General features: G+C 32.7%; 1 long non-coding RNA gene across 5 annotated transcripts in view; it reads right to left on the bottom strand.

The window, feature by feature from the left end:
* Nucleotides 1-16,315, bottom strand: part of LOC149780823 (uncharacterized) — a 51,200-nt gene that overhangs the window by 31,398 nt on the left and 3,487 nt on the right. For 2 of the 5 annotated variants that reach the window (XR_016415145.1, XR_016415142.1), the window contains exons 1-5: nt 7,462-7,586; nt 6,916-6,957; nt 3,762-3,794; nt 3,216-3,257; nt 52-84 (exon numbers count right to left, since the gene is read on the bottom strand). This is a non-coding gene — a long non-coding RNA (uncharacterized LOC149780823). Of the gene's footprint in view, nt 1-51; nt 85-3,215; nt 3,258-3,761; nt 3,795-6,915; nt 6,958-7,461; nt 7,587-16,315 lie in introns of those variants that run through there. The other 3 variants (XR_016415143.1, XR_016415146.1, XR_016415144.1) reach the window with 3 other exon arrangements.

The raw sequence follows: 16,315 nt of genomic DNA, 5'->3' as shown, positions 1-16,315 counted from the left end.
CATTCATAAATTGACAGAACTCATATATAAAATTTGAGATATTGTACTTACTTGTTGTCGGGGTTGGTCTGGAGTGGGGAGCGTCTATGAAAAAAAATACATGCATCTGAAATGATTCTCCTCAAACCCATTACAAATTTACTGTCTTGGAAATAAAAGAGTAAACTTTATTTAAGATCAATGCATCCTAACTAAGTAAAAGGATAACATTTTAATATTTATATTTATTTAGTCTCAATAATAATAATAATAATAACAATAATAACATAAATGATAAGGTGATGATGATGATGATGAGAAAGAAGCATATATGATAAAAGTTTGCTTTGCTATTATAAACTAAACTCAAAATAAAGATGTTATTCTACATTTATAAATTGTTGGTTTTTTTCACATGTTTTACTACAATATTTAACTAAATTTTTGTGCAAATTTTCCTACAATGTAGTCACGTAAATTATTCAGGTCCCCACAACAAAGAGCTTAATTAGCTCGATTCGTCAGGAGCTACTTTCTTTAGCTACATCGTTACCATGTTTTGTGTCAACACGTACGTATAAACTAGCATGTGTGAAAAATGTTCCTTTTAATATAATAATCTATGTCATTTGTACAAAAAAAAATATTTGTTTTCGAGTGCCGGCTTTAATTGTCTTCAACAAATAAATTGTCCATTTAATCCAATCTTTAAAATGACATTATACTAAAGCGTCAATGATATGGAAAAGTGTTTTGTAATCCATAACAAATTTTATGAACCGTGTCTTTTTGTATGTCTGAGGAGTGCACACTTTTCAATAAGGCAAGTGTTTGGGTTTATATGACTGACGAGTTCTCATTGCTCAATAAAGTAAGTGCTTGGAATTTATATGCCTGACGAGTATACACTGCTCAATAAAGTAGGTGTTTGCATTTATAGGCTGACGAGTACACACTGCTCAATAAGGTAGGTGTTTTGATTTATATGGCTGACGATTACACACTGCTCAATAAGGTAGGTGTTTTGATTTATATGGCTGACGAGTACACACTGCTCAATAAGGTAGGTGTATGGGATTTATATGGTTTACGAGTACACTGGTCAGTAAGGTCGGTGTTTGAATTCATAAGACTGATGAATACACAATGCTCAATAAAGTAGGTGTTTGGATTGACTTAAATGAATTTAACAAGTTAACGGCATTTCATTGGTTCTATTTTTGACATCCAGTCAGAAGAGAAATAAAATATATGTAGCATTTTATCACATAATTTTAATAATTCGATTGAGATAAATAATTGCACCAGATAATAATAGGAAATAATTTTGATAAGTTACATAATTTACACTGACATCACACAAAAGGGATATGGCTCAAGAGTTAGAAACTGTCGTTGCGAGTTTAACAAGAAAGGTAACTCTTCAGAAAAGGTTTTACAAAAGATCATTTTGTACAATAACAACAAGTTTGGTTCAGTTTGTATAACCATGGAACTTTGATTATATGGTCCTGACCTAGACAGATAACACAGTATTTTAGTTTTTAGTTTTCAATAAGTCGTCATCCATTTTCTTGTCTTGATGATAATAAATAAAGCCAGTGAATATTTAGCATACTTTGTAAGGTAGACCATATCGTAACAATTGAGTGAAAGCACAAAAGTATGTTACAGTGACCCATTTTCATCATGCTACATGTTAGCAAAAATTAGTTACAAAACAATTTTGCTCTTAGAATGGACATCTTTTAATTGTATACAGAACATGTTTAGAAAATCTGTTAATGTTTCTTGATACTGCAAAGGCCAAAAAGTATCTCTAGTACTTTTACTAACTTTGGTGAAGATCATTTAACTACACTTATATATACATGAATATCTGTTTTTTTAATAAAAAAACCAGATTGTTTTCAGCTTCAAATTACACTTCAAGTAGAACAACACCACTCTTTGAACAGAAATCCTTAATCTAACATAACATCACATAGTTAGCTTGCTGTTAACAACAGAGAGTGGGCGGAGGCACCTATTTCGATACAGACAGCACTCTCTGTCACTCGATCCCTACAGATCAATGTGGTTTGAAGCGAGCATTTGGGATTTAAAGAAACAAAGGTTTTATAGATTACATTACACTTGAAAAGTTGAAAATTAGGTGTGAGTGACCCAGTTGCACTCGAGTGCGTTTTTGATAAATCCTCAAAACAATTTTCTTCTAGAATGGATATCAAACCAGACACGTTAGAAAGAAATGTAATGTATCACGATGCATAAGAGGCCGAAAGGAAATTGTAATAATGTATGTTAGTTTTGGCACCAGTGGACTGACTTTTCTAAAATATCCATGATTTAACCTTATTAAACTATTAAACGGTATCCTTTGCAATCATAAATGCTACGAACGATGAACAGCATAGCTTTTTGGGGGAAATCCCCTATCTAAAAAAATTCCTTAGCTAATCAGTTGCAAAAAATGAAACATTGGGATGATGTACCTCATAGTGATACTGAAGAACAGTATGCAGTACTTTATGTTGTCATGCTGCAGGACAACTCATATCTGGGTCACTGTAGTGTAACCAACAAACACTAACCATAGTCCAAAACTAGCATCTGAATAGCATGAAACTGAAATGGCTAGTAGGTTATGTCATTTTATAATATAAAGGCGGACAGACAGACAGAAGATGAAGCATACAGCTGACACTCTGTAGGGAATATTACTAAAGGTGCTTCCACATCAAAAGATGAGGAACTTTGAACGTAAATTAGTTTTCAAACGGGCCAGCAAGTGTTGTGTGAATATTAATTTGATTTTTAACAGTAATAATGATGTCACTAAATGATAGTATTCCTTCGTGTAAAATAATATCATCTGGTATTATTGTTGAATGTTGGGTGATTTTCTGGAGAGAGAGAGAGAGAGAGAGAGAGAGAGATCCTCAGTGCAGTGCAACGAAATCAACCAAATAGGTGATGGATCGTTGTATTTTTTGCATTTATCGTACATAGGTTTCCTTTCAAAATTCGAAAAACAAAACAACACAAATTATGTATTGGTTTTGGATAAAACGTGTTTGTATATTTAGTAGAACATATCCCATAGCTATCCGAGTATTTAATGCCTATTATCCATACCACACAGCCGTATATATTTATATGTTACTATTTATATCCCGGGGTTTCAAGAGTATGTATGCTTGAGAGGATCCCAGTTAATGTTGATTGAGACATACCTTATTTCCCATAATACGCTGTTCATAAACTCAGATGATTTGCTAAAGAGAGAAAATAACTCTGTGGTTACTAAAAACTATTACTTGTGTGATTTCGAATACAATTGATATCTATAATAACAGTATGGACAATGTGGAATTGCTAAATGTCCGCGAATATAGATTTTGCCCTCCTCCTACATTTAGATTCCACTACTGAGTCTTGATTCTCGTCGGTTTGAAAATGGTTGAGAGGAAGAAAACTGTATTTCTGGATAAGTTTGTTTATTTACACCCGTACTCGCTGAATTTCATTACTACTACTGTTGTTATTGTTGGTTTTGATATTATTATTATTATAGAACTGGCCATACTGGAACGGACATGACATAGACACAAGATTTGATACGAAAGCGAGACTGTGAATGTATCCTTTTCACCACCCCCACCACGTCTTTCCCTGAAAATATATTCCTTTACAATTTCTTATATGGTATAATATAATTATCTTCCATTCATTCATAAATTGACAGAACTCATATATAAAATTTGAGATATTGTACTTACTTGTTGTCGGGGTTGGTCTGGAGTGGGGAGCGTCTATGAAAAAAAATACATGCATCTGAAATGATTCTCCTCAAACCCATTACAAATTTACTGTCTTGGAAATAAAAGAGTAAACTTTATTTAAGATCAATGCATCCTAACTAAGTAAAAGGATAACATTTTAATATTTATATTTATTTAGTCTCAATAATAATAATAATAATAACAATAATAACATAAATGATAAGGTGATGATGATGATGATGAGAAAGAAGCATATATGATAAAAGTTTGCTTTGCTATTATAAACTAAACTCAAAATAAAGATGTTATTCTACATTTATAAATTGTTGGTTTTTTTCACATGTTTTACTACAATATTTAACTAAATTTTTGTGCAAATTTTCCTACAATGTAGTCACGTAAATTATTCAGGTCCCCACAACAAAGAGCTTAATTAGCTCGATTCGTCAGGAGCTACTTTCTTTAGCTACATCGTTACCATGTTTTGTGTCAACACGTACGTATAAACTAGCATGTGTGAAAAATGTTCCTTTTAATATAATAATCTATGTCATTTGTACAAAAAAAAATATTTGTTTTCGAGTGCCGGCTTTAATTGTCTTCAACAAATAAATTGTCCATTTAATCCAATCTTTAAAATGACATTATACTAAAGCGTCAATGATATGGAAAAGTGTTTTGTAATCCATAACAAATTTTATGAACCGTGTCTTTTTGTATGTCTGAGGAGTGCACACTTTTCAATAAGGCAAGTGTTTGGGTTTATATGACTGACGAGTTCTCATTGCTCAATAAAGTAAGTGCTTGGAATTTATATGCCTGACGAGTATACACTGCTCAATAAAGTAGGTGTTTGCATTTATAGGCTGACGAGTACACACTGCTCAATAAGGTAGGTGTTTTGATTTATATGGCTGACGATTACACACTGCTCAATAAGGTAGGTGTTTTGATTTATATGGCTGACGAGTACACACTGCTCAATAAGGTAGGTGTATGGGATTTATATGGTTTACGAGTACACTGGTCAGTAAGGTCGGTGTTTGAATTCATAAGACTGATGAATACACAATGCTCAATAAAGTAGGTGTTTGGATTGACTTAAATGAATTTAACAAGTTAACGGCATTTCATTGGTTCTATTTTTGACATCCAGTCAGAAGAGAAATAAAATATATGTAGCATTTTATCACATAATTTTAATAATTCGATTGAGATAAATAATTGCACCAGATAATAATAGGAAATAATTTTGATAAGTTACATAATTTACACTGACATCACACAAAAGGGATATGGCTCAAGAGTTAGAAACTGTCGTTGCGAGTTTAACAAGAAAGGTAACTCTTCAGAAAAGGTTTTACAAAAGATCATTTTGTACAATAACAACAAGTTTGGTTCAGTTTGTATAACCATGGAACTTTGATTATATGGTCCTGACCTAGACAGATAACACAGTATTTTAGTTTTTAGTTTTCAATAAGTCGTCATCCATTTTCTTGTCTTGATGATAATAAATAAAGCCAGTGAATATTTAGCATACTTTGTAAGGTAGACCATATCGTAACAATTGAGTGAAAGCACAAAAGTATGTTACAGTGACCCATTTTCATCATGCTACATGTTAGCAAAAATTAGTTACAAAACAATTTTGCTCTTAGAATGGACATCTTTTAATTGTATACAGAACATGTTTAGAAAATCTGTTAATGTTTCTTGATACTGCAAAGGCCAAAAAGTATCTCTAGTACTTTTACTAACTTTGGTGAAGATCATTTAACTACACTTATATATACATGAATATCTGTTTTTTTAATAAAAAAACCAGATTGTTTTCAGCTTCAAATTACACTTCAAGTAGAACAACACCACTCTTTGAACAGAAATCCTTAATCTAACATAACATCACTTAGTTAGCTTGCTGTTAACAACAGAGAGTGGGCGGAGGCACCTATTTCGATACAGACAGCACTCTCTGTCACTCGATCCCTACAGATCAATGTGGTTTGAAGCGAGCATTTGGGATTTAAAGAAACAAAGGTTTTATAGATTACATTACACTTGAAAAGCTGAAAATTAGGTGTGAGTGACCCAGTTGCACTCGAGTGCGTTTTTGATAAATCCTCAAAACAATTTTCTTCTAGAATGGATATCAAACCAGACACGTTAGAAAGAAATGTAATGTATCACGATGCATAAGAGGCCGAAAGGAAATTGTAATAATGTATGTTAGTTTTGGCACCAGTGGACTGACTTTTCTAAAATATCCATGATTTAACCTTATTAAACTATTAAACGGTATCCTTTGCAATCATAAATGCTACGAACGATGAACAGCATAGCTTTTTGGGGGAAATCCCCTATCTAAAAAAATTCCTTAGCTAATCAGTTGCAAAAAATGAAACATTGGGATGATGTACCTCATAGTGATACTGAAGAACAGTATGCAGTACTTTATGTTGTCATGCTGCAGGACAACTCATATCTGGGTCACTGTAGTGTAACCAACAAACACTAACCATAGTCCAAAACTAGCATCTGAATAGCATGAAACTGAAATGGCTAGTAGGTTATGTCATTTTATAATATAAAGGCGGACAGACAGACAGAAGATGAAGCATACAGCTGACACTCTGTAGGGAATATTACTAAAGGTGCTTCCACATCAAAAGATGAGGAACTTTGAACGTAAATTAGTTTTCAAACGGGCCAGCAAGTGTTGTGTGAATATTAATTTGATTTTTAACAGTAATAATGATGTCACTAAATGATAGTATTCCTTCGTGTAAAATAATATCATCTGGTATTATTGTTGAATGTTGGGTGATTTTCTGGAGAGAGAGAGAGAGAGAGATCCTCAGTGCAGTGCAACGAAATCAACCAAATAGGTGATGGATCGTTGTATTTTTTGCATTTATCGTACATAGGTTTCCTTTCAAAATTCGAAAAACAAAACAACACAAATTATGTATTGGTTTTGGATAAAACGTGTTTGTATATTTAGTAGAACATATCCCATAGCTATCCGAGTATTTAATGCCTATTATCCATACCACACAGCCGTATATATTTATATGTTACTATTTATATCCCGGGGTTTCAAGAGTATGTATGCTTGAGAGGATCCCAGTTAATGTTGATTGAGACATACCTTATTTCCCATAATACGCTGTTCATAAACTCAGATGATTTGCTAAAGAGAGAAAATAACTCTGTGGTTACTAAAAACTATTACTTGTGTGATTTCGAATACAATTGATATCTATAATAACAGTATGGACAATGTGGAATTGCTAAATGTCCGCGAATATAGATTTTGCCCTCCTCCTACATTTAGATTCCACTACTGAGTCTTGATTCTCGTCGGTTTGAAAATGGTTGAGAGGAAGAAAACTGTATTTCTGGATAAGTTTGTTTATTTACACCCGTACTCGCTGAATTTCATTACTACTACTGTTGTTATTGTTGGTTTTGATATTATTATTATTATAGAACTGGCCATACTGGAACGGACATGACATAGACACAAGATTTGATACGAAAGCGAGACTGTGAATGTATCCTTTTCACCACCCCCACCACGTCTTTCCCTGAAAATATATTCCTTTACAATTTCTTATATGGTATAATATAATTATCTTCCATTCATTCATAAATTGACAGAACTCATATATAAAATTTGAGATATTGTACTTACTTGTTGTCGGGGTTGGTCTGGAGTGGGGAGCGTCTATGAAAAAAAATACATGCATCTGAAATGATTCTCCTCAAACCCATTACAAATTTACTGTCTTGGAAATAAAAGAGTAAACTTTATTTAAGATCAATGCATCCTAACTAAGTAAAAGGATAACATTTTAATATTTATATTTATTTAGTCTCAATAATAATAATAATAATAACAATAATAACATAAATGATAAGGTGATGATGATGATGATGAGAAAGAAGCATATATGATAAAAGTTTGCTTTGCTATTATAAACTAAACTCAAAATAAAGATGTTATTCTACATTTATAAATTGTTGGTTTTTTTCACATGTTTTACTACAATATTTAACTAAATTTTTGTGCAAATTTTCCTACAATGTAGTCACGTAAATTATTCAGGTCCCCACAACAAAGAGCTTAATTAGCTCGATTCGTCAGGAGCTACTTTCTTTAGCTACATCGTTACCATGTTTTGTGTCAACACGTACGTATAAACTAGCATGTGTGAAAAATGTTCCTTTTAATATAATAATCTATGTCATTTGTACAAAAAAAAATATTTGTTTTCGAGTGCCGGCTTTAATTGTCTTCAACAAATAAATTGTCCATTTAATCCAATCTTTAAAATGACATTATACTAAAGCGTCAATGATATGGAAAAGTGTTTTGTAATCCATAACAAATTTTATGAACCGTGTCTTTTTGTATGTCTGAGGAGTGCACACTTTTCAATAAGGCAAGTGTTTGGGTTTATATGACTGACGAGTTCTCATTGCTCAATAAAGTAAGTGCTTGGAATTTATATGCCTGACGAGTATACACTGCTCAATAAAGTAGGTGTTTGCATTTATAGGCTGACGAGTACACACTGCTCAATAAGGTAGGTGTTTTGATTTATATGGCTGACGATTACACACTGCTCAATAAGGTAGGTGTTTTGATTTATATGGCTGACGAGTACACACTGCTCAATAAGGTAGGTGTATGGGATTTATATGGTTTACGAGTACACTGGTCAGTAAGGTCGGTGTTTGAATTCATAAGACTGATGAATACACAATGCTCAATAAAGTAGGTGTTTGGATTGACTTAAATGAATTTAACAAGTTAACGGCATTTCATTGGTTCTATTTTTGACATCCAGTCAGAAGAGAAATAAAATATATGTAGCATTTTATCACATAATTTTAATAATTCGATTGAGATAAATAATTGCACCAGATAATAATAGGAAATAATTTTGATAAGTTACATAATTTACACTGACATCACACAAAAGGGATATGGCTCAAGAGTTAGAAACTGTCGTTGCGAGTTTAACAAGAAAGGTAACTCTTCAGAAAAGGTTTTACAAAAGATCATTTTGTACAATAACAACAAGTTTGGTTCAGTTTGTATAACCATGGAACTTTGATTATATGGTCCTGACCTAGACAGATAACACAGTATTTTAGTTTTTAGTTTTCAATAAGTCGTCATCCATTTTCTTGTCTTGATGATAATAAATAAAGCCAGTGAATATTTAGCATACTTTGTAAGGTAGACCATATCGTAACAATTGAGTGAAAGCACAAAAGTATGTTACAGTGACCCATTTTCATCATTCTACATGTTAGCAAAAATTAGTTACAAAACAATTTTGCTCTTAGAATGGACATCTTTTAATTGTATACAGAACATGTTTAGAAAATCTGTTAATGTTTCTTGATACTGCAAAGGCCAAAAAGTATCTCTAGTACTTTTACTAACTTTGGTGAAGATCATTTAACTACACTTATATATACATGAATATCTGTTCTTTTTTATAAAAAAACCAGATTGTTTTCAGCTTCAAATTACACTTCAAGTAGAACAACACCACTCTTTGAACAGAAATCCTTAATCTAACATAACATCACTTAGTTAGCCTGCCGTTAACAACAGAGAGTGGGCGGAGGCACCTATTTCGATACAGACAGCACTCTCTGTCACTCGATCCCTACAGATCAATGTGGTTTGAAGCGAGCATTTGGGATTTAAAGAAACAAAGGTTTTATAGATTACATTACACTTGAAAAGCTGAAAATTAGGTGTGAGTGACCCAGTTGCACTCGAGTGCGTTTTTGATAAATCCTCAAAATAATTTTCTTCTGAATGGATATCAAACCAGACACGTTAGAAAGAAATGTAATGTATCACGATGCATAAGAGGCCGAAAGGAAATTGTAATAATGCATGTTAGTTTTGGCACCAGTGGACTGACTTTTCTAAAATATCCATGATTTAACCTTATCAAACTATTAAACGGTATCCTTTGCAATCATAAATGCTACGAACGATGAACAGCATAGCTTTTTTGGGGGAAATCCCCTATCTAAAAAAAATTGCTTAGCTAATCAGTTGCAAAAAATGAAACATTGGGATGATGTACCTCATAGTGATACTGAATAACAGTATGCAGCGCTTTATGTTGTCATGCTGCAGGACAACTCATATCTGGGTCACTGTAGTGTAACCAACAAACACTAACCATAGTCCAAAACTAGCATCTGAATAGCATGAAAACTGAAATGGCTAGTAGGTTATGTCATTTTATAATATAAAGGCGGACAGACAGACAGAAGATGAAGCATACAGCTGACACTCTGAAGAGAATATTACTAAAGGTGCTTCCACATCAAAAGATGAGGAACTTTGAACGTAAATTAGTTTTCAATCGGGCCAGCAAGTGTTGTGTGAATATTAATTTGATTTTTAACAGTAATAATGATGTCACTAAATGATTGTATTCCTTCGTGTAAAATAATATCATCTGGTATTATTGTTGAATGTTGGGTGATTTTCTGGAGAGAGAGAGAGAGAGAGAGAGAGAGATCCTCAGTGCAGTGCAACGAAATCAACCAAATAGGTGATGGATCGTTGTATTTTTTGCATTTATCGTACATAGATTTCCTTTCAAAATTCGAACAACAAAACAGCACAAATTATGTATTGGTTTTGGATTATACGTATTTGTATATTTAGTAGAACATATCCCAAAACTATCCGAGTATTTAATGCCTATTATCCATACCACACAGCCGTATATATTTATGTTATTATTTATATCCCGGAGTTTCTAGAGCATGTATGCTTGAGAGGATCCCAGCTAATGTTGATTGAAACGTACCTTATTCCCCATAATACGCTGTTCATAAACTCAGATGATTTGCTAAAGAGAGAAAAAAACTCTGTAGTTTCTAAAAACTATTACTTGTGTGATTTTGAATACAAATGATATTTATAATAACAGTATGGACAATGTGGAATTGCAAAATGTCCGCGAATATAGATTTTCCCTCCTCCTACATTTAGATTCCACAACCGAGTCTTGATTCTCGTCGGTTTGAAAATGGTTGAGAGGAAGAAAACTGTATTTCTGGATAAGTTTGTTTATTTACACCCATACTCGCTGCATTTCATTACTACTACTGTTGTTATTGTTGGTTTTGATATTACTATTATATAACTGGCTATACTCGAACGGACATGACATATGTAAAGATTTATTTTGATGCTAGTTTTCATCTAAAGGTTTATACGATTGTAAGATACAATGAAGTGTGTTCGAATTGTGAATTGGAGCTGCAACATACCCTGGCAAATTCTGCAAGACTAGAAAAAAATATAGGTCACGTCGATGCAAATAGTCTATGTACAATTTACTTCAAGTTCTACAATGAATTTATATTTGATTTAATAACTTTCAACATGAACTCAATAATTTGTCTTTATACCCTCACTTCTCTGTACGATGTACACACCTGTACAAGGAAATTATTCCAAAATATCCTTTGCATACGTATTGTGAATGTTACGGACATGTATGCAATATTACCTGAAGTTAACCTCGAAACAGTGTAACATAAAAAACAACATATTTTCCCGGGCTCATTATTGATTCAATATTGCATACTTGTGGCATTACAGGCTTAGTTTGGTTTGGTGTTATTCGTCACAGCAACACAGGCAGCTTATATAGTGCCAAAGCAATTGGTGCAAAGTGCTTTGCCAAAGATTTCGAAATATCTACTATTGAATCAATATGGATCGAGTCAAGTTTCCTCAACAGTCAGTCAATTTATATCTGCTCAGCATATAGACCCCCAAACTCCCACTCCTCAAGGACTGGCCAATTTGAACATGAGTTAGAGGCTGCTTTATCTTCCAACAATGAAATGATTATCATGGGAGACTTTAATATTGATTTTCTGTCTGATACTAACACTAAATGGCTACATATGATACAACTACACGACCTTCCACAGTTAATTAATGCTCAAACAAGAGTAACAGCCTGTACTACTACTCTCGACAACATCTACACTACCCATCCTGATAAGCCCTACGAGATAAACGTACCATGTTTCCCTATTAGTGCTCATTATCCCATGTGTGCAACTCGTAAGCAGCAGAGCACAAAGAAAAACAATTTACACTCCTATATGCAAAACAGATGCTTTAAAAACTTTGCTGAAAATGAATTTATCACTGAACTATCACAAAACATTAACTCAATAACTTTCTCTAACATAGACCCAGATTACGACTTGTCTATCTGGAACCACTGTTTTCTTACTATCCTAAATAAACAAGCCCCCCATACGCATCAAAAGAATTAAACGATCAAAACAACCATGATGGTATACTAATTGAATCGCAGAGGCACAACATAAACAAAACTACTATCAAAAATAAAATAAAATGTACAAAATATCGTTTGTGGCTGAAAAAAGTCAAATCACTCATTGTAAAACGCAATATTTCCTTTTTCAAAGAAGATATCGTCTCAAACTCCATGAACAGATCCGTCTTGAATCACTTGCGAGATCTAACTTCAACGAAACCTGCATCTCTAACTTCATATGAAATTATAGTTGATGGCACTAGTTATACTGATGAACTCGATATTGCAAACCAATTGAACCTCTTTTTACTAATATATCCCAAACCCTTGCTGAAGATCTGACAGCAACCGCTTAGGGGTCGGGTTCTGGTGATCTTTGAATTTGCCAATGGAAATGAAGCATTCAAAAATCTGAACTTACTGGCGCAATCTTCAATGATTTTAAAAAAAGCATTCGGTTCGGTTGACCATTCGGTGCCTGGTTTACGTCGTATCTCACCAATATATACCAAGTTGTTTGCACGGGAAAATATACTTCCAAACCAAGTCATATCTTAAGTGGTGCTCGCAAGGATCTATATAAGGGCCTCTTCTTTTTCTACTATTTATCAATGATTTAGCCTTCTATCCAGCGCACTCTAACACAGATCTTTTTGCTGACGACTCAACATTGCATTTATCTGGTAAATCTCAAGAGTCCATTAAAAATAATCTTCAGATCGACCTCACCAATATATCAGTTTGGTGTCAACAAAACAAAATGCATATTAATATCTCTAAAACGAAATATATGACAATCGGAACAAGGCAGTGCCTATTTGCTAACATGAATTTACTTCTAACTCAAGATGGCTTAGATGTGTCTATTGTCAAAAATTAAAAAAAAAATCTTGGTATCTACAATGATCAACATCTCAGCTGGAATGCACATGTCGATCACCTATGTGCAATTTTAGTCAAAATTTTAACTGTTAAAATTGCTGTCGAGATTTCTACTTCCCCAAACACCTGAACTTTATTTTTCTGGATATATATATATATATATATATATATATATATATATATATATATATATATATATATATATATATATTACCACTGATAGACTACGGCTGAACACTAGGGGGAAAGACATCCAATTATAATCTGCCCATAATTGATAATCTCCGGAGAAGGCTCGAATGTTTTGTTTTCACATCTGCAATGGCTACCCATATAAAAAAATGTTTTCTTGATTTTAACAGAATCATGACATATACGTCTTTAAACGATCTTTCTCCAGATTATATTTCTAACCTAACTGAAGTAAGATCATCGAATACTGAGCATAATCTCCGATCGACGACTAACAACGATCTCCAGATTCGGTGGTCCAAAATCAACAATTACAACAATGTTGATGTCTCTGTGACTGAAAACAAAGCATATGGTTACCACACAATATTATTTCTACAGCACAGTATGAATCAAACATTTTTTATGGCTACATGCATTGTTCGGTTATTTCTGGTTTATTAGTCTTTCAAAATAACATAACATCTTATCTTTTTATATCATTGTTCTCCTTGCAGGTATATACTTTTGATGTTTAAAATATTTCTCTTCGCTAGTACATGTATTTTCACATTCTTTCTTCTTATTTGTTTCTATATATTAAAGATTCCTTGTTTGTATATATCATATTAAACAGTGAGCGTGATGTTTCTATTATAAACATAAATTGATTTTTTTTGGAAGAATTAGTTAACAAATTCGATTTGTATTAGCGTAAAATCATACGAACACAAACAGATGAAATCGTAGCTAACATTACAAAACTTCTTCATAGCGCTGATAAATCAATTGTGAAAAGTCCTGATACAACCCCCCAAAAAAGGAGTGCAAGAGAACACTTAATAAACGGTTGAAATGCATACAAAGAAAACTCGAGATTCACTGCGAAAGCTGAAGTCAGCACGAACCCACACAACTATTAATAACGCATATGCTACCAAGGACAAAAATCCCTTGTATAACTGTTTTGTAAACAACACGGTAACCGAATACAAATATGAAACAAATGAAAAGGGTAAAATATTGAATCTTGATGGTAATAAGGCGCTATATGAACCCACAGGTTCAAAGGATAGAATCACTAATTCTCAAAACTTAAGGAAAAATAAATCCGCCCTCTGACAGTTGAAGATAAAATGAATATCGGAAATACACAGAAGAACGATTACTATAAGAATAAGTAAAACATTTTAATTTGAATACATGAATTAATGCCGAATGTTCGCATGCTGGACTAATTAAGCTGTTCCTAATTAAGAAACATTCAGAGTCCTCGAATTACGTGCCAATCACTTTAGTTGTTGTGTCCATAAAGATGTAAAAATTGAAACTAAACTACTATCTACGGCACATAAGGGGTTTCAATAGAGGAGACTCCACAAGTGATTATATCTTCGTAATAGATGCCCTAACTGAGCTTTCAGATAACATAAATAAACTTATTTCTGTTCATTATGGACTATTCTAAAGCTTTTTATTGACATAGGATAATCGGTCTGTGGAGGAGATTGGATTACACTGGTGTAAGAATTCGTTTTACAACATATTCTTAAATTTTAAACTTCACCTAAGTATGAAGAAAACGGCAACAAGAAAAATTACGAAACAGGTAATTTTAAGCAGACTTTGTTCCAATCTGAAAACAGTGAAGTTCTTATGCTTGAAATTCCAGTGCAACGCGATCCAAATCCGGCTGTGACAAATACGACAAATGGATTACATTCATTTGAATGAGACTTTAATTTTAAAAGTTAATTCACACTGTTGAATCGTTAGAACTCATTATAGTCTTGTCTGCTTACAACCTACAATTTAAAATGTATCTAAATCAAAAGTTTCCAAGTAAGTATCAGTTGTTAATGAAGTGTTATCGCACGAGATAATACTGGCATATTTATTTTATACTTGAATTTACAAATGCTATGAAAAGGTCAGACCGAAAATTCAAGCGCACTTTAACTGTGGATATTATCTGCCTGTTTTAAACATAAAAACAACTCTGTCAGATCATTGTGTAAATATTATATATAGAAAACGAGTGCATTTCATTATTAGGAAACTTCACATCGTTCAGTTTTGTTAACCTCTTTCTGTCACTAAAAATAATGTTTGTAACAAACGTTATTTGACAAAATAAAGCTGATATGTCATTTTATGGCAATTATTCTTAATTAAAAACTAAAGTTTTATTCGCCTTTAAAATGCAATAATTAAACTTTCAGATCAAGCATACACTTTACGAAGTATGTAAATTCTATTGTCTAAAACTCAGGAAAAAAACACTTATTTAAAAAAGAAATATAAATCTGCTTATTTTCTCTGATTTAAAATATTCTTTTGTGCTAATATTTTGAACACGCTGTAAGTCACTGTCCTGAATGATACATCGATGATATCGACGATGAGACTTTACTAACATTTTTTTTTTATTTGCTCCTTACTGTACGCTCCTTGTATTGTCATAAATCACCGTTTCTCAAAGAAACTATCTTTCAGAATAACATACCTGAATTCAGAAATAAAATAGAAAATAGTATGGGTACATTTATTTCGTTCTTTAAATCAAAGGCAGTTAATTGAAAATATTGATGTTAAATTAAACACGGAAATGAGCATTTTTACGGAAGCTTTGTAAATAGGACCATATTAAAAAAAACTATATGTTTTGATAAAACATTGCCAGTGTGTAAATAAGTGGATAAAAATGATGAAATACGTGTGCATTTCATAAGTAACATGGTACATTCAGCAAAGTTTGGACACAATGTTTTAAAAATCCGCTTTGTAAGAGCCGGAATGTTACATAATTAAGATTCATGATAAATTGTGATACAACAGCAATAAACCGTTTTAGAAATGCATAATTTGTACATTTTTTTTAAAAACAAATATTGAATGCTTGTTAAAAACACAACTAAAATAACGAACATAAGATAAAATAAAAAAGTGGCTAATTAATGAATCAATCAAACAGGCTTATAATCGTCTTTTTCATTTTGCTTTAAGTGTCTTATGTTGTACTTAGATGTTTTAAATCATGTGATGCTTAATTTGCATTAATTTGATGTTTATTAAAGAAAACACTTAGCACATATTGGGAAGAACTCTCTAAGTGGTCAAGCTGACTGAACATTCAGATTG

Source organism: Sinohyriopsis cumingii, chromosome 16 (assembly GCF_028554795.1).
Source record: "Sinohyriopsis cumingii isolate HCF-2022 chromosome 16, ASM2855479v2, whole genome shotgun sequence".
In the NCBI taxonomy this organism is placed as follows: domain Eukaryota; kingdom Metazoa; phylum Mollusca; class Bivalvia; order Unionida; family Unionidae; genus Sinohyriopsis; species Sinohyriopsis cumingii.
This window is presented reverse-complemented; position numbering and strand designations above follow the sequence as displayed.